The sequence below is a fragment of the Lepus europaeus genome, chromosome 7 (assembly GCF_033115175.1).
Source record: "Lepus europaeus isolate LE1 chromosome 7, mLepTim1.pri, whole genome shotgun sequence".
Lineage (NCBI taxonomy): Eukaryota > Metazoa > Chordata > Mammalia > Lagomorpha > Leporidae > Lepus > Lepus europaeus.
In genome coordinates, this window is record NC_084833.1 from 22,946,476 (window position 1) to 22,967,341 (window position 20,866).

General features: G+C 37.0%; 1 pseudogene; it reads right to left on the reverse strand.

Annotated features, from left to right (window-relative positions):
• Window positions 1–4,344: 4,344 nt before the first annotated feature.
• LOC133765022 (U2 spliceosomal RNA) lies at window positions 4,345–4,493 on the reverse strand (annotated as a pseudogene).
• Between the last annotated feature and the right edge of the window lie 16,373 nt (window positions 4,494–20,866).

Here is a 20,866-nt window from a genome sequence, read left to right on the forward strand (position 1 = left end):
CGGGTTCAGGGTCCCAAGCACTCTGGCCATCCTCTGCTGCCTTCGCAGATGCATAAGCAGGGAGCTGGATCAAAGTGGAGCAACTGGGACTCAAACCAGTACCTGTATGGATGCCAGAGCTGGAGGCAGCAGCTTTACCTTCACTGCAGCACTGGACCATCATAGAACTGTTTTGTGAACTAAATTACTGGAATTTAATTCCAGTCCAGTGCATAAAATGAATCATGATGTTTCTTGAAGTGTTTTACAAAGTTTTGACTAGATAATTTGTTGTAGCACTTTGAAATGCTAAAATCATCCTGTAAATTGGAAACATAGGATATTGGATTACTTGACCTTTAAGGTCCCTTCTAGCTTCAAAAGTTCCATATATGTCTTTCTGTATTTGATTTATTTCACTTAGCACACTGTTCTCCAATTCCAATAATGTTGTCACAAAAGACAGAATTTCTTTTTTTTTAACAGCTGAAATAAATCCATTGTGTGTGTATGTGTGTATCATTTTTTTTTTTTTATCTATTCATCCTTTCTATTGTGAATGCTGCTTCAATGAAATTGGGATTGTAGAAGTCTCTTCAACATACTGATTTCAAATGTTTTGGGTAAACACTCAAGAAGTAAGTTTACTGGATCATATAGTAGTTATATTTCTATTTCCTGAGGAACCTCCATATTGGGTTGTATAGTGATTGTATTAATTTATACACCATTCGCAATGTATAAGTGAAATATAAAACATCTGGACTCATAGAGGCGGAAAGTAGAAAGCTGTGTATCAGAAGCTGGCTGGAGGGATTAAGAGTGGGGTGGTAAGAATCAAGTGACACAAAGTCTTACTTAGATAGGAAGCAGAAGTTTCTTTTCTTTTTTGTTTTCTTGAGATCAATTTCACGCATGGGAAATATAGTTAATAATCGAATACTACACATTTAAATTTCACTAAGTGATTTCCAAATGTTCTCATCACACAAAAGTTAAATAGTTGAGGTGATGAGTATGCCAGTTAACTTGATTGAATGATTCTTCATAATATTAAAGAAATCATAACATCATTATCTACCATATAAATATATACCAATATAATTTTCAGTACAAAATAAAATAATTCCACATTTTATTATCATTATTTATATTATATAGGGACTAGGCAAATTAATTCCAGTTGCACCATATATACTAGAAAAGTCCTTAATCTTACAAGCCAGTACAGTAGAATGGAAAGCACTGCAAATTTATTTTTTTTATTTATATCAGGTGAACAAGTTTCATGTATTTTATATATACAGACTTAGGGCTATAGTGATACTTCCCACCCTATCCTCTCTGCTACTCAGGCTCCCACCCTTGTTCTTTCTTCCTTTCTTATTTTTTCTTTTAAATTTTACAATGACACTTTTTTAGTTTATTTTATAAATAAACTTAACCACCCCCCACTAAGTAAAGAGTTCAACAAATTGTAAGGAAAAAAAATAAAAAAACATTGTAGCTCAACAATATAGACAAGGGCCATAAACAATAATCAAATTTCCAAATGTCAATTTTGCTCATATACATTACATTTTTTGTGCTCTACTGGTTTCCCTAATCCATGGTGACTAATAGAGTACTCAAATTAATTAACCCATGTGTGACAGATATTTACTGAGTACTGACTGAGTAGTTTCTCAGGACACTGAGGATGCATAGACCCACACAGTATGTGAAGAGTGGACAATGTGAAGGAATTAAAGTTATTCATTAGTCAATATCTACATGCAATGTACAAAGGGAGATTTTTATGTCATTTAGATGAGAGTACTGTGTTTGTAGATACTTGCTTTATATTTGTTCATGTGATTTTGCTGAATGTTGGTTCCCATCTGTTGGAAGTTACCCAATAAGTCCACATAAATGTTCTAGAAATGACATTCACCTTCTATTCTTCAAAAGGACACCATGAAATGGAAAGATTAGAATATACATCTGTATGTGATATTACTGGCTTGAGACTGATAATTATTGGGATGATAAAATAAATATACTTTGGAATTTATTACATAAAGAGAACTGGAATTTCCAGTACAGATAGCAACAATTTTAGGAAATAGCTAGTAAGAGAGACTTTCTTCTTTAAAAATGAGACCTTAACCATATTTTCCAATGTTTTTGAAGTTCCTCTAATACAATTTCCCTTCCCCTAGAGCTTTGAATAAAAGCTTTCCCATGAGCAGCCTCATTTTCTCCTTGACAAAAACTAGTATATATTCTCTCTCTAGTGCCTTCATTTTAATAATTGCATATTTGCTAGGGTAAAGGTAAACAAGATGCCCAAAGAATAAACAGCTTTATTTATCACTTGGTACTGACTGCTGTTTATGTTAGTATCAGGACAAGGGAAGGAACCCCTAGGGTGCTGGATTCCAGCCATTCTCTTCCTGTTAAATCATACTTGGCTGTGATGTGAGTATAAGATGTTGGGCAGATGTTATCAAATATGCTTCAATGAGAGGGGATCATAAAGCTCTTAAGTCATTTATGCTTCTAAATGTCAAGTAACTAAATTGATATTCCCATCTGCTTGAAACCTGACTGGGGAGAAAGGAAAATGAGGAATAGAAATTCTAATTTTCTTTTAAAATGACTTCAGTGTGTTATCATGCCAGGGACATCTATTTTTGATGTTTTAAGTTTAGTAAAGAGGAATGGATAACTTTAGTGGCTCTTTTAAATTTTATTTCTTTGAAATGCCAAATCATTATGTGCATTCTCCACACCCATGATTGAAAGCAATGGGGCTGTTCTTTAAAGGCAAAAGTGATAATAGGATAGCTTGAAAATGGCAATCTTGTCTGCCATTGTTGTGAGTTCTTTACATGCATGTCTGTCTTTCTTTTTCATTATCACAACTGAGGGTCTTCTTTTTCCTTGCCTTTGTTCTCCCTATCATTGTGACCTCAATTTTCCTCCCTGGGTGTGAGTTCTGCACTCTACTAACCACTTTCCCAGTTCATGCAACTACTGGTTTGGAAATGTAGATGTTTAAGACTTTACAGCATTTGATGAATGATGAATGGAAAACCAAATTTCTGATGTTATTGTCTCCTTCTAAGATAGTGTTTGTTGTTAACATTTTCAAGTAATTTTCATCAGCCAATCAGTACTCTGAATCATTACTATATGTGTGGTAATGTTTTTAGGCCCCCAACACTGTGGAGCAATTGGTATTATCATTCCTGTTCCATAATTAGGAAAATGAGTGGTTTAAAGAAAGTTCACCATAATAGAACTATGCATTTACAGAGCCCAAAACAAGGCTCTTTGGCTCTATTTTTCTGTTAGTTTCCTAATGGTGCTATAACAGATTACTGTAACTTAGTAACCTAAGCAATGCAAATGTAGTCTCTCAAAGGTCAAGATTCTGATATAGATCTCACTGGACTATCATCCAGGGGTTGTCAGTGCTTGGTTCCTTCTCAAGATTCCAATAGGCAATCCATTTCTCTATGTTTTCCAGCTTTGAGAAGCTGCATGTTTTCCTGTGATCATGTGCTCCTATCCCTTCTTCAAAGCCAACACTGACAGGCTGGGACCTTCTCACTTTGCTAGCTCTCTGGCTTTATCTTCTTATCTCCTGTTTCACTTTGAAGGATCCTTGAGATTACATTGGGTCCATACTTATAATCTAGACACATCTACCTATTTTAAAGTTGTCACAATAGAATCTTAGTTCTATCTGCTACCTTAATTACCCTTTTTTATATAATGCAATTAATTTGCAGGTTCAAGACATTAGGAATGTACATTTTGGACAGGCCTTATTTTGCCTACCACAGCTTTTACATTATACTACATTGATTCACCATAGACTGCGTTAGTAATATTAGCTGTCTCTTATAGACCAAATTAAGTTTCCTTAGTTGCATTTTCCCTTGGGCTTCATTGAAGGCAGCAGCCATCTCCATTAATGGATGAAAAGTTGGGCTCAGAGTTGAGTCTTTTATACACAATGTGTATGTGAGATGTGAGGTAGTGCTTGAATCTAGATTTATCCACTGCAAGACCCTTGTTCTTAACTATGCTGTGAAATTATGACCACAATCTATTCTTCCATTAAGATTTGTAACTAATAAGGCTATTGGAGAATTGATAAACTCTACCTCTCTCTTAAAAAAAGCAAACACTTGTTGCCAGACTTTCTAAACTTGAGTCTATTCCTGGTTTTCATAAACATAATTGGGTGAAACTGCTATTAAATAGTCCATGTAATGATTAAAAGATTAAAATACTAGATTATATTGTAGGTGTTTCTTGATATAAAACTAGGAGCACTGTGAAGTTCCATAATTGTCATTTCACAGTAGGAAGATATGTTTTGAAGGCACAAACAAGTTTTGCCATATTCGTCCTCATGTATCTTCTGCATATTTTACATGTCCTCATCTGTAAAATAAATATGATGACATATGCCATTAAGAGTTCTGCACTTGATCTTAGCCAAAAGGCCGAGAAGCGATGTCATTGAGGGTTCTGACAATTAGAGATGAAATATTTAAAGTAAACTATCTTACAAAGAATTTATCTTTAATAAATGGTAGCAATTTCTGTGACTTAAACTGTATATTTGGTATCTGGATCCTTGTTAATTAGATCCATATCCAAAATAAGCATAACAATAAAAATAAAAATGTTTAGAAAGACTCAGCTAATGGTTTAAGGGTTATGTTCTTCTTCTTTTTTAAAGGTCTATTTATATATTTGAAAGGCAGAGAGAGAAGGAGAAATAGAGAGAAATTGATCTTCCATCCTCGAAGTTCTGTCTCTGAAAGGCCACGACCCAGTCCAAAGCCAGGAGCCAGGAACCTCTTCGGGTCTCCCACGTGGGTGCAGGGCCCCAAGCCCTTTGGCTGTCTTCCACTGCTTTCCCAGGTACATTGTCAGGGAGCTGGGTTGGAAGTCGAGCAGTTGCGACCCATACGGGAAGCTAGCGCCACAAGTGGCAGCTTTACCTGATAAGCCATAATGCTAGCCTTGGCTATTCTTTAAGAATAATCACCACTCAGGAGACTCAGGGATCCAGGAAAACTGGCAGAGCCCATCTTATTCACAGGCTTCAGAGAACAGCAGAGATCAGTATTCTAGGAGAGCTGTGGTTCAAACTCATTAGGGCTTCTTTTTGATGTTGAACCACACAAAATTATGAAACCCTACAAGAAATGCATACCTTACAAAAGTCTAACAGTTCTTTTGACCTCTTGCCTTATTTTTCCTGCCATAGTACTCTGCTTACTATCAAACATTAGACATCAATGATTGTGAGATGCAAAATTTGCTTCTGTTCCACTAGTAGAAAACAAAGATATATAAACACCTAAAAGACTCAACTGAAGCATGACAAATAATTAAATGTATGATTAAAATTTTAGGATTAATGGGTCAAGCATTTGGCTTGGTGGTTAAGACGCCAATCAAGACACCGCATCTCAGGGCCATCACTGCAGTACAGAGAGCCAAACCACCACTTCTGATGCCTGCATTCCATATCAGAATGCCTGTTTGAGTCCCAGCTCCTCTGCTTCTAATCAGTTTCCTGTTAATGTGCCTAGGAACCAGTGAAAGATGGGCCAAGCACTTGGGCCATCCTCCACTGCACTCCCTGGCCACAGCAGAGAGCTGGCCTGGAAGAGGGGCAATAGGGACAGAATCCGGTTCCCCTACAGGGACTAGAACCTGGTGTGCCGGCGCCACAAGGCGGAGGATTAGCCTATTGAGCCGCGGCGCCGGCCGACATTATTTTGATAAACAGTTTAAAATCACTTGTGTTTTTAATAAATTAAGTAAAAATATAGAAAAGATTACTATTTAAAAATAAATAACTAAATATTTTAGGATTAACATAATATGCCACACAGTTTATTTTGCTTGTGGTATATCTCTGTACATCACAAGGCTAGTTTCATTAGAATAAGTATGTATTAATGATTTATACTATTATTTTCAAACATCTAAAACAGTGTCAAAACACAGTTTAAGCTTTATAAACATTTACTGTATAAATGAATGAAAGTAATTACTTGGGATATCAGTCATAACCTTACTGTCCAAGAATTATCAGTATCATAGCAATGGTAAAATAAGATCCAGGAATAATAAAGTTTCCTCACTAATTACTTTTTTGTTTTCCAGAAAGCAACTCAACATACTTGCATATTGTGTCCTTTGCTTAATATCATTGGCAACTTGAGTGTGGAGAACAAAAGTGCTTTGTCCACGACCAGGCTATGGTGTTCAAAGACTCAGTTCTAATTGGGAGATAATCTTTCCTGAGCTCCATGAGGTTACACATTCCTCTGGAATAGCATAAAACTGAATGAAATGTTTTGGTGAGTTAGAGAATGTTTTGCTGTATGAATTAACTGAGCCAGTCTGCAAAAGTGAGCCAATATTGGTGAATTTAGGGGCATGGCTAACTGTTATTTTTTAGGAATATGTTGGCTCATGTGCTTAGGATGTGACATAAAAAAAAATCAATTCTTATCAATGAGATAAGAGTTATGAAAATCTTCAAATCATCAAGGAGAAAAATAAAGTCAGGCTGAGGGAAGGAAATAGAATAAAAGTGGATTGGAAATTTAAAAGCTAAAAAAAATGGATGGTTGGATAGATAGTTGATAGTAGATATATAGATAGATAATACAGACTATCTTCTACTTACAATAGTTCAACTTATATTCATTTCACTGTACACTGGTGTAAAATCAATACTCACTCTGTCAAAACTGTTATTTAGAATTTTGAATTTGGATCTTTTCCTGGGATAGTGATATGCCATAAGATACTCATTCGCAATCCTGGGAGGTGGCAGCAAGCCACAGCTCCCAGTCAAACATGTGATCGCTAGGATAATCCATTGCTATTCTACAGTGTAGTATTTTAGAAATTTTTGGACAGAAGTATTCAAAAAAATCACATGATATATTCAAAGCTTTACTGTAGGCTTTTATTAGGTAATTTTGTCCAGCTTTAGGCTAATCTAAGCATTCACAACACATTTAAAGTATACTAGGCTAAATTGTGACGTTCAGTATATTAGGTGTATAAAATGAATTTCAACTTATGATTATTTTGAGCTTGATAAGTTTTACTCGGAAATAACCCTTAGTAAGACAAGGAGCATCTGTATATGGCTCTATATAAATATATTTAAGATTTGAAAATGTAAGGAAATATTGTTCATGCTTAAATATTTTAAAAGGATTTGTAAAAAATGAGTTATATACATTTTTAATGGCAAGATCCCTACAACCTATCTTCCTCAATCTGTTCAGCAAGGATCATTAACAAATGGGTATCATGTTTTTACAGATGTCTTCTCTACTAACTCATTTGCATACACACAGTTACATAATTGTTTGTGTTTTACAAAATACCATCCTATTATACATAAGTTTTTATAAATTGTTTTATTTGCCTAATGATACTCATATAATCTGAATCTTTTTCCATGAGAATATTTTAAAAATATTTAAATTCTTTTAAAAACTATATGTTATCAATTAATATAAACATGTGGTGACTACTTTAACCAGATTACATTATTTCAAATCTATGTGTGTGTTTCTATCACTGTGTATAATATACAGCTGTGGCATAAATATTTCTAAAATATATTCTTTTTTTTTCCACTTTTCATTGTTTTCTCATGAAAACCACAGAGTGTACCTTCCTAAACATGCACATTTACAAAAATTTTTAGTTAAAAAATTTTGTAACTGACACAAAAATTGGGTAAATAAATGATGATTTGATACATGTATACTTTTTTTTTTTTGGACAGGCAGAGTTAGACAGTGAGAGAGAGAGACAGAGAAAAAGGTCTTCCTTCCGTTGGTTCAACCCCAAATGGCCGCTACGGCGGGTGCTCTGCGCCGATCCGAAGCCAGGAGCCAGGTGCTTCTCCTGGTCTCCCACGCGGGTGCAGAGCCCAAGGACTTGGGCCATCCTCCACTGCCCTCCTGGGCCACAGCAGAGAGCTGGCTTGGAAGAGGGGCAACCGGGACAGAATCTGGCACCCCAACAGAGACTAGAACCCGGGATGCTGTGTGTACATTTTATAGTACATTTTATAGCAGGGTAAATATATCTATCTCCTGAAAAACTTAATGTTTTATTTGTTATTGGAATATGTTTTCCAGTTTTTATGTCAAGTTCTTGTCCTCAGGTGAGGTAAGAATTCAAAGCAGAGGTGTAAGTAAGGTACATAAATAAGAGCAGGATTTAAAGTGAGAGAGAGAGAATATATTCATGTGCACATGTAGGCAAACCCACGATGATGTACACCCATCATGAGAGGGCCAGAAAGATGCCTACGAGGAGAGAACGACTGACACAAATGGCAAGAATTCAAAAAAACGGCTGCTTCCGTGAGTGACAAATTCTTTTATGTAGTAAGGAGTGGTCCCCTAATTGAATGTACAAATGAAGTGGATTTTCTGAAAGGTTTAGTGTACATGAGATATTCTGGAAATTTCATGACTCTTCCACATGAGGCTTAACTTCTACCTGCTTGTCATGGTGTCTACTCCTTCCCTGTCCCAGATAAGACACATGATTTTCATGGATTGACGGATATTCTGGATACGCATGCAAGGGTGTGCAGTGACAGCATAGGGTTGCAGAGACAGAAATTGTAGGAAAATCTCCTGGCTCATTTATCACCATCTAACTTCCTGCATAGTCCTCTCATATCATTTTATAGTGAAAATGTTCAAAATCCTACCTTCTGTTTTTTTTAAATATACACTTAGAGAAATAACAGTATACTATGCATAGCCACCTTACAGTGGGTTACAGTGGAACCTGAGAACATCTTACTCTAATGTATGTAACTGAGTACCTATTAATCAACTTTCCCTTTCCCTTCAGAGCCTCCGATAACTATCATTCTACTTTAAACTTCTGTGCGGTAGACTTTTTTTTGTTTTAAGATTCCACCTATGAGGGAGTTCCCGTGATACTTAGAAGAGCAGCAAGATGTCTTGATGCACATATATAGTCTAAACTTTAAAATGCAAGGTGAATGAACACAATCATTATCTCTCATGGTGGCTTTTTTGTGTGCTTTTTTGGTAAGAGCACCTAAAACCTGACCTCTTAACAAATCCCCAGCCTGCAAGTCACTAATATTCGCTGTAGTCCTAGTGGTGTCCATTAGATAATCTGCATCTTCAGCTGCACGTTCTGCAACTGCAGCTTTGTATTCTTTGACTGACATCTCCCTCTGTACACATTGCTGAGATGTGCACAGCACAGGAGTGCCCTGATAAGAGGTGTGATGAAGAAAGCTAACTGCACAAAAGAGAAAGTACCACAGTGGAAAAGGACTTGAGAGCAAGATTTGCATTTTTGTTTCTGTGTTAGTGGTGGTTTTTTTCTTCTTTTTTTTTTCTTTTATGTTTTTGCTTGTTTAAAAACTGGTAAAGTTCAATTTAAAAACTGAAGAGTAAAACCTTCAAGTTAGGAAACTGAAATGTTATCCAGTCTGAACTCCTACTTCATGCAAAATCCTTCACTGTAAATGGCCAGATCTGCACACAAGCATCCATTTTCGCTTGAAATGACTTTTGATCCTTTCATAGAAATCACTTTGCCCTTCAAAAATTCAACACCACCTCCAGGAACATTTTTCTGGTTGCCCTGAAAGATTGGGAAGTCCCTCCTTATATGCTTCTTTTTTTTTTTTTCTTTTGACAGGCAGAGTGGACAGTGAGAGAGAGAGAGACAGAGAGAAAGGTCTCCCTTTTTTTGCCGTTGGTTCACCCTCCAATGGCCACTGCGGCTGGTGCGCTTTGGGTGGCGCACCGCGCTGATCCGAAGGCAGGAGCCAGGTGCTTCTCCTGGTCTCCCATGCGGTGCAGGGCCCAAGCACTTGGGCCATCCTCCACTGCCTTCCCAGGCCACAGCAGAGAGCTGGACTGGAAGAGGGGCAACTGGGACAGAATCCGGTGCCCCAACCGGGACTAGCCTCCTTATATTCTGAGAGCGTACTATGTTTACATTGATCATAGTATGTGGTATATGCTTGTTTTCCCAGGGTCCCTGCTAGATTATAAGCTTTCACATGGGAGGTAAACCTGTCTTCATCTATGTATGTGCCTCCAATGCCCATTATGAAATACCAGCATTTATTTTTTCAATAGATGGTTAAATGCATTAAAATGGCTGTTGTCTTCTTTTTTCTCCTCTCCTTGGCTAATAATAAATATACCTGCCCCAATCTGATGTTTTAATAGAGCTATGTGTGTGTCAGCTATGAAGAGTGGAAGGCTTTTTTAACCTTAACCAATAAAAAAGTATATGTGCTATAAAAGAGATAGGTGCTTAATTTTGCAAGGATGACTCCTTCGCATTAACTTATTAATAGAGAGCTAACCTGGTATTCATTCGGTTTATTATCTTTATTTTTAATAATTATATAAATATTTATTTTATTTGCTACTTCACTTTGTTATAGGTGGTTGGTTTCTAAAGAATTTTTATTTATATAAGCTAAAGAAATTTGAAATGTTTCATTTCTGCTGATTAAAGCACATAGTGATTCTTCCCATCCTCTCCTTCCTCCCCTGTTTCCTTCCTCCTTCCTTCCTTATTGTTTCTTTTAATTTTTACAATGATGTGCTCTCAGTTTATTTTATAATCATAAGCTTAACCCTGCACTAAGTAAAGAATTCAACAAATAGTAAGAAGAAAAAACACTGTTCCCCATCAATAGAGACAAGGGCTGTAAATAGGAAACCATGCACCTCATATCTGCATATCTCTCTCTCTTTAATCAGTTGTCTTAATGTGACAATTCAGCAACTGTCAGGGCAGTGCCAAAAGGAGTCATCGATTTACAATCAGAATGGTCAACTCCCTGTGCTAATGGATTTGCCAATTTTTCAGGGCCTCTTAGGAGTTCATCTTCTTGTCATGCTGGCACTTTGATTGTTAGCTTTGAAGTGAGGAATGTCCCTTCGCTGCAAACCAAGCCCCCTGCTCCTCTGTCACCAGGTTTTAGTGTCTAGCATAACTTTGTACCTTTTATTAAAAAGAGTGCCGCCAGAACTCAGGGTTAAAAGATTCACCTTCATGTTTTTTCTAGATAATTTGTGATGGTAAAGACATTCTCATATAGAAGACTGAGGTTCCATTTATGTAGGAAAACATAAACCCACTCCACCAAATCCCATGGAGTTTGATGCAATTCACAATAATGGTTTATTGACTATGAAAATGGCCAAGGAATCTGAGGAATAATCTAACTTTACTTCACTGGAGATTGAAGCTGTTAGAAATGGGTTGAGGGAGGACTAACATGCAACTCTGATGCCATTATCATTTTACTAGAAATGCATCCTTCCTATTTTTTCTTTGTTGTAGATTGATGCTGAAGGTTTTCATGACTGGTTGATAGAAACTAAGGTTGATTCATGGTTAGGGCAGTGATTATAAAAGCCATTCTGGGTCTCTTCCTGTTTCTGGAAGCAATGTAGCACAATATTTAATTGTAGAAAACCTGAAACCAGGTCACATGGATTAGGATTCAGGATTCATCTGTAAATACCTAGAGAACTCAGGTAAATTGCTGAGTTACCCTGTGCCCTGTATGCTTCAATAATGAAATGGGAGAGTCATAGCACTTGCCTTGTATGGTAATTGAGACGTTTAAAAGCATCCATGCAGAGGAAATACTTAGAACAGTGGCAGTCATACTGAGCACTCAATGCATATTCATAATATGTTTGAATGGAAGGAAATCCATAGCCTTCCTGCCAACCCCCCTTCTCATTTGGAATTGAAGTAAATTCCTCATTTTGTTGCATATTTCTTAGGGTTGCCATGCCATCTGCCTTGTTTCACTACAATCTTAGGTCTTCTACTTGTATTTTTAGATGATTTATTTATTTATGTATTTATTTGAGTGACAGAGAGCAAGAGAAAAAAGAGATCTTCCATCTACTAGTTCACTCCCTAAATGACATAACAGCTGGGTCTGAGCCAGGTTGAAGGCAGGAGCTGGGTTTTTCATCCTGGTTTTCCACATGGGTGTTAGGAACTCAAGTACTTGGACCATCTGCTGTTGCCTTCCCTTGCATATTAGCAGGGATCAATTAGAAGTGGAACAGCTGGGACCTGAACCATACTCTGATACAGAATTCCAACATAAGTGAGGCTTAACCTTCTGTATCACATACAGCCTTCCCCTTGTTCTTACACTTGGTTTATGAAGGAATAAACACAGTGATATAGAGGCTAAGAGAATGGGGAGAGAGGCTGGCCAGTGGGACTGGGAGTCTGTGGGACCCTTCAGACGTAGGTAGAATGTTCTTCACAAGCAAACTGTCACTGTGGCTGGAAAGCCTGTCTCCAGGCCAACTGGCATCTCCCCCACTAGTAGCTCCGTGTGCTGCACGTGTGACCTTATAGCCTTAAATCAGACCTCCAGGTTGGCTGCAATCTTTCACCCAGAGTAGCAGAGGAGGGTGCTGAGCCCCAAAGGAGACAGTCTCCAGGAATCCCCCCACCCTGGCTATCTCCTTGAGTCCCGAGCCAATCAACATATTTATGTGAAACCCCTGTCCAATGGCCACTCCCACAGAATGACCCAATGAAAAAATAGCAATGCCTTAAAAACCCAGGACATTTCCTCAAAGTCAGTGTCCTGCTTGGGTACTCCGCCTGGTCTCCTCTCTGTTAGGTTTCTCTGTTGCTTGACAATCAGTCAAGTTTCTGCTCTTTGCAAGTTGTTTCCCAGCTTTTTATTTCTATAGTAAGCTGAGGAAAAGAACCCAGGAGATTCGCTCCGGCAACCTCCCTCCCCTCCGTGACTGGTAACAGGCAGTAAGGCATACTGCATTTTTGGAAAGATTGAATCAACCCATGTGTTCGCCTTCTAGCATTTAGATTCTTGCTAGTGCCACCATCTAAGACTTTCATAATCACTTGTGTCTTAACACAAGCTCCAGCGTAATATCACAGAAGACCAAGGGAAATGCTTTTTAGCAAAGGCAGTATGAAAGCATTTATATACCTATGAGATTCAATCGTATTTTCATTTACTATACCACCCCAAAACGCCTGGCCTAATAGAGCAATGTGCTAACTTGTTACAAAGCACAGCCGAGGCATCAAGTTGCAGAGAGCATGCTCTGAGGATGGATCACCATCTTCTGGGACACCACATATAGCTTACAACATATGGTATATGATGCTGTGACTCGTGGTTAGGCAGGAAGGCCTGGACATTCCATTCTTTCCAGTGATGCTCTTAAAGAATTTGTGGTTAATACTCCCTGAATGCAATACTCTTCCAGGTTAGAAAATAGGGTTCTGAGGCCGGCACTGTGGCACACTAGGCTAAGCATCTCTCTATGACACAGGCATCCCATATGGAAGCCAGTTTGTAGCGTGGCTGCTCCTTTTTCGATTCAGCTCTCTGCAATAGCTTGGGGAAAGAGTGGAAGATGGCCCAAGTGCCTGGGCCCCTGTACATGCTTAGGAGAACAGAAAGAAGCTCCTGGCTCCTGGTTATGGATCAGCTCAGCTCTGGTTGTTGCAGTCATTTGGGGAGTGAAGCAGCAGATGGAAGGCCTTTCTCTCTGCCTCTCCCTTTCTCTGTCTATAACTCCACCTCACAAATAAATAAATTAAATCTTTAAAAATACATGGTTAAAGGGGCTGGTACTGTGGCTTAGCGGGGTAAAGCCGCTGTATATGGTTGCTGGTTCAAGTCCTGGCTGCTCCACTTCTGATTCATCTCTCTGCTATGGCTTGGGAAAGCAGTAGAAGATGGTCCAAGTCCTTAAGCCCCTGTAACTGTGTGGGAGACCCAGAGGAAGTTCCTGGCTCTTGGCTTTGGATCAGCACAGCTCTGACCATTGCGGCCAACTGGGGAATAAACCAGCGGATGGAAAATCTCTCTCTCTCTCTCTCTGCCTCGCCTTTCCTTTCTGTGTAACTCTGTCTTTCAAATAAATAAATAAGTCTTTAAAAAAAAAAGTGTGGTTACCAAAGAGTAAATTTAATGTTGTGAATTGACATTGTTTTGTGTATCTTTTAAATAAATAATTAAATATTTTTTATATTATTGGGATCAATGGATCAATGGAAAGAGTATAAAACAAAATGTAAAAAAGATATTTTAAATTGAAAATAACTAAGAATCAGAATTCTAATTATGTACATATAGATACATAATCATATATAACATATGATATATGCATGAAATACATACAAATTAAGATATCTAAATAATATATACTATATAAAAATTGTAAATGTATAAAATATGTACACAATAGGTACAGATATATTATTCATACAATGTGTGTATAAAATTCAGGTCTCACAAATATTTCTAATTCAAAATTAGCATTAGCTTAATGATAGTAAAATTTTCTGATCATTATTTATTTTAAAGGCAGAGAGAGGTAGCAAGAGAAAGAGATAGTTCCTTAATCACTTTAAAAGAGAACTAGTGTAGTTTTTTTTACCCTGGTTTCATTTTTTTTTCAAATGTTATTTAAGGTCTACACATTTCATATATACAGATTAAGGAACATAGTGATTCTGATATAGACAGACAGATAGGGTAAAATCCATCAGTTTTATAAGCTGGAGATCATGTCTTCACCATGCCCCTGTGTGATCTCATACCCCTACTCTACCTCACCTGGATGCCCACTTGCCAATCAGACATTGTAACCACTTTGGGGAGTGAATCCAAGGCCTGGAACAGGGTAGGCCCTTCCCTTGTTGCCTGTAGCTTTTGGGCCACCAGCTCTCTGCTTCCCTACCTGCATGCTTGCTCCACGTGGCTCACTCTTGGCCTGCTCTCTGATTGGTATGGACCCAACTTAGCTTCTAGATTCTCTTTTTCCCCTAAATAAAGTCCTCACACTCCTGAGCATTTCTCTCACTGAATAAAAAACTAAAAAACTTACCATATTGTCTGGTCTATTTGAGCCAGCATTCAGAATTCTCTGAATATGTGTCAAGAGCCCACAGACTTCTTAATATTGAAGATTATTAATAAGCAGCCCTATCAATTCTTCCCACCATACCTCCCCTCCTACCCCTGCTCCCACCTTTCTTCCTCCTCTCTTTCCTATTCCCACTCATAATCTTTACAAAGATCTATTTACAGTTTCTTTTATATTCATAGGATCAACCCTACAGTAAGTAAAGAACTAATGTAGTTTTAACTTGTCTGAATGACGCCCCCAAATACTAACTATCTAATTCTGTCTAGGCTTATTCTGCAATTGCCCTGCTGTGACAACCTCTGACTCTTACAAGTGTAGGTGTCTCTGCTTTAACTAGGTGTGTGCCTGAGCAGGAAAGCCATCCTGAAACACACTGATTAAAGTGCCTGGCATCTGTTAATAGAATTGCACATGGAGACAGAAGTGTTTTAACTCAATTATGCCTCAAGACCTAAGGAAGTGGCTCGTATTGATTCCCCCCACTTTCAGCATTTGTAAACCAATGCAAAAATGTACCATTTTTCTCTGCTGCTGGATTCTTTCATGATTCTTGATTATTGAATGCCTACTGTATTTCATGTAATTCACATTCATTCTAATAATAGTATCTTAATTCATTCTGATAATAGTATCTTAATAATAAAAAAATGCTTTGCCAAAAATACACTTAATAGGTAATTAGTGAATTAGCTTTTTCAATATTTCAGGGCATCAATTTTCTGAGATTTTATATATATGTGTGTATGCGTGTATGTGTGTATTCATATTATATATAGAACATATACTATATTTTTGTGTATATATATGTATACTTGTAATATATATCATATACATATGTATTAGTAAGCCCCAACACAAGATTACCTGACTACTTCAAAGTAACGCCCAAGACAATTGGAACTCTATAACCCTAATTCAGTTAATTGGGTCAGTTTCCTATGATACAGAGTAAGTAGCCTATATCATAGGTCACTAATGGTATTATCATTCAGAAATAAGAATGATGACAAAAAAGCAAATAAATATTTCATATAATAATTACACTAGAGTAGATAATATAAGCAATAAACATTGTTTAAGAATTAGGTATCTTGCCTTCTCAAGTTCAGTGTTTCAAAACCTAGTACAGGGGAAAGTTTCATTTTTAATGTTAACCCACTGTCTACATAGGATTTGCATAACTATTTTAAGCAAAATGCATTGCTATTGTAGGGTCCTAAGAAAATGTAAAATAAGGATAAGTGGTCAAGGAAGACTCACCAGAAGTGTAACCAAGCTAAGAACACTAAGGGGAATGAGCCAAAGGAAAAATAAAGTGATCAAAAATTCCAGGTGGAAAAAACAGAAAGACTTCATGTAAGCCACATCCAAAAAAGAGAAAGTGCCAAGTAATGAATGTGAATAGTTGCCAACATGAACTTAAACAGGTGAGCCTGAGATCGAATCTTCATAACCTGTTGACCTGGTAGGGATTTAACAGTTAATTCTCAATGCAATAGGAAAACTTTGAAGTTTTGTAAGTACTGAGGGAAAAAGGTCCAATTACAATTTGAAAGATATTACTCTGGTTAAGATTCCCAGAATAAGTTGAAGGAAGTCAATAATGAATGATTGTCAGGTGCATTTGTAATAATTCTGTTATATTTGGAACAGGAAGTTACAGAAGACACCCAAGTGTCAGGGCAGAATTATGGAGTTTTTATTTCTGAAAGGTGGCTGCTGCATGGAGGCATGTGCTCTCCAAATCCTGCAGCCCTGAATGAGTTCAGGGGGAGCTTATAAAGGCAAAAACCACATCTTGTTGGAAGTTAATTGCAAAGCCATGCATTCATTACATAAAATGGAACAGACAAGGTTAGACTTATCTTGGGGGGCATCAAACACATTTTCCCAGCACTTAATGTAAACAATCCTTACAGATAGCATTCTTACAAGATTAATTTCTGAGTACATTGTAGCTGTGGCACTGGTTAGAAAAAATAGAGGACACTCAGGGACAAACAGAGTGACTAGAGGTCACCGAGAGACAAAATGGAGTGATTCTTTTCATACCATAGCTCATTGGCACTTAAACTGCAAAGGTGAAATGTATTCCGGTCATCCTAGTTATATAAATAAAGTTGTTTTTTTATTTTTCCCTTTTGGTGAGGGGAAAACAGAGAAACAGAGACAAAGGAGCTACCATCCACTGGGTCACACATCCCAATGCCTGCAATGGCCAGGGATCCAAAGTCAGAAGCTGGGAACTCAGTTCAGGTCCCCCACAGTAGTGGAGGGAACTCAATTGACCTGAGTCATCGCTGCTGCTTCTGAGGGTCTTCATTAGCAGGAACCTGGAATCAGGAGCCAGAGCCAGGCATTGAACCCAGGTACCTGAAATAGGATATGGATATCATAACAGGCATCTTAATCAGCAGGCCGAATGCTTATTATATAGATGTTTGCTTTGCAATGATTCTATTATTTGCAAATTTTATATTTTAACAAATTTTCAAATTTATTTATTTATTAAGGATTTTATTAATACATTAGATTCTCAGAGTAACAGCAAATGTATGATAATTACTACAGAATAATTCTCATCAATTCTTATGCTAATGTGATATTAAAACACTGAGAGCAGATTCAGTGTAGTTCATAGATATGGTTACTCGTAATATTTATGTATCTAAAATATATTTAAAAATAAAATTCAGGGAATTCACATAGCATGAAAAATTATATAGTTACAGATACATTTAGCAAATTATTTGCAAGACCTCATAAAACACATAAAATAGAATTGAAACAAACTAAAATGTTCTAAATAAATGGAGATTTATTTATTTTTTATTTATTTGATAGATAGAGTTAACAGCGAGAGAGAGAGACAGAGAGAAAGGTCTTCCCTCCATTGGTTCACTCCCCAAATGGCCGCTAAAGCCGGAGCTACTTGGATCCAAAGCCAGGAGCCAGGTGCTTCCTCCTGGTCTCCCATGCAGGTGCAGGGCCTAAGCACTTAGGCCATTCTCCATTGCCTTCCCGGGCCACAGCAGAGAGCTGGACTGGAAGAGGAGCACCTGGGACTAGAACCCAGTGCCCATATGGGATGCTGGGGCCATAGGCAGAGGATTAACCAAGTGAGCCCCAGCACTGGCCCCAATAAATGGAGATTTAAATCATATTTATCAGTTAGAATATTTGACTTGTAAATATAGTTTTTTTTTCTCCATTTGACTCAGGGATTCAATGCAATCCTGACTAAAATACCAACAATTTTTTAGTATATTTATAATCTTATTTAAAATGTATATGGTATGGTCTGCTGAATAATGGTGCTGAAATCCTAATTCTAATCCCTGGAGCCTGTGAATTTTACCTTACATAGAAAAAGATTATGCAACTATAGTTAAATTAAGAGTTCGGAGACTGGATTAGATAGGTGGATCCCAAATGTGATTGAAATCATCCTTATAAATGGGAAACAGGGAGATTTCACACAGAAGAGAAGGCAGTGTTTCCAGGAAACAAGACTGGGGCAAAAAGAATGCAAGGAATGCAACTCTGGAAGCTGGAAGAATTGAGGGACTGATTCTAAGGTAGAGGGAGCATGAACTTTCAGACAGGTAGTTTTGGCCTATTGCAACTTATTTGATATTCCTAATCTATCTTGTGTGAAGCCACTAAATGCACAGCAATTTTTGACAGCAGCCGTAGAAAACTAATATATGTATAGTATTTCAAAACATCAACAGTAGCAATGATACTTCTAAAGAAAAGAAAAGTAGTGGGATAATTTGTGTTATCATATAAAGACTTTTTATAAAACTACAATTTTAAAAATTCATATTACTAGTGTAAGGATGGATAATAAGCAGATAGTCCCAAATAAAATCCTCCAAAATATTCATACACATAGAATATTTATGATAAATTGATGACATTTGCAATTCAAAGCAATAGGAAAAACAGTCTTTTCAATAAATAGTGCTTAGAAAATAATGAAGCTTGACTGATAAATCACGGCATTTAGACACTCAATTCTTAGTAGACTGTAGGACTGAAGTGAAAGAAAAAAAAAACTTTAAAGAAGTTTTAATAGAGGAAAATGTTATAATGCATTAGATAGAGTAGGGAAAATTTTCTTTATTATAATCCCCAAATCATTGATTCATAAATTATAGATAAAATGTACAATCATGTTAGTCAAAAAATATAAATTAAAATCACAACACAATATGAGTCTATATACCCAAGAACAACTAAGTAAATCAATGAAGACAAAACCACATACTAAAGAAAATTTTTAGAAAGGGAGAATTCTCATAAATTATTGGTAGAACTAGTAATTGATATAATCAATTTTTAAGATTTATTTATTTGTTTTTGAAAGGCAGAGTTACAGAGAAAGGGAGAGAGGTCTTCTATCTGCTAGTTCACCTCTCAAGTGACTGCAACAACACAGCTGTGGTGATCCAAAACCAGGAACCAGTAGCTTCTTCTGGGTCTCCCATTGTAGGTGCAGGGGCCCAAGGACCTGAGCCATCTTCTACTGCTTTCCCAGGTCATAGCAGTGAGCTGCATCCAAAGTAGAGCAGCGGGGACTCGAACCATCGCTCATATGGGGTGCTGGCACTGCGCGTGTCAGCTTTACCCATTAAACCACAGTGCTGGCCTTGGTATAATCATTTTTAAAAAATAATTTAGCATTATGTAGTAAGTTTTAAATTATGTGTAACCTGAAATTCCTTACCAATACACATAACTGACAGAAATGTTTGTATATAAGCACCAATATGTTCAAGCATATTTATTTTAGCTTCCTTTATAGTAGTCCCAACTGGAAGTAATCCAATGACCATCAAAATATAATGGATAAACATATGCACTGTGGTATGTTCATATAATGGAACCCTAGATGACAGTGTAAATGATTAAACTATAATTCATATGATAATACAGATGGATTGCACAAATATAATGCTTATTGAAAATACAAACATGAAATAATTTTCATTGAACAATTTTTATTGTAAAGCTCATTGTAAAGCTCAATGATTAAAAATAATATATAGCATTTAATGATACATATGTTAAAACTAAATAAAACAAAAAGCAGGAGGTTGGTTACCATTAGATGTCAAGAAAGTACTTAGTTTCTGCAGGATAGCATGGGGCTGTGTTTGAGAAAGGGCTGAGGTGGATGTTGCCTAGAGAATATTGACAATGCCTTGGTTTCTCAACTTGAGTTTTGGCTATACGGGCATTCTATTTATAACAGTACAGTATGGTGTACATTCACACTTGTGTTTTTCTGTCTGTGTTATGCTACAGTTAAATTTTTATTTCATTTAAAAATAAATTAAGATGGCCAATTAAGAGGTTGATTCAATTCTCTAAGAGAGAGAAAATGTAAGACTGAAGAGAATTACAAATAAAAGTGTTCAAGGGACATCAAGAGATATTTAGAGAGGTTAAGTAATGGGAGTGGTTCACAGTGTAAGTAGCAAACAGAGTGCTTACGGTGAGTATATGGACTAATAAATGAGTCATGCATTTTCTACATGGATTTACAAATTAGCCTAGCATCTTTTATTAAGTTTCCAAACTTTGCATCAACTTCATTGGTTAGTGTCCTCATTGTGCAGAAGAAGAAACTCATGAAGACTGGCTAAGCAACATTCAAATGACCAGGGCTACTTTAACAGACAAACTTTTACCTTCACTGGCTACTGGAAACTAACAATAATGGTGGTCAGAATAAACATTCTTTCAGCATGACCATCATTGGTCAGTATAACAATAAGAATGTGTCAAGGCATGAGGTAAGTTCTTAAAATGCAGTCTTATTTAATCACATAAAAAGCATGTAAAGGCATTCCTGT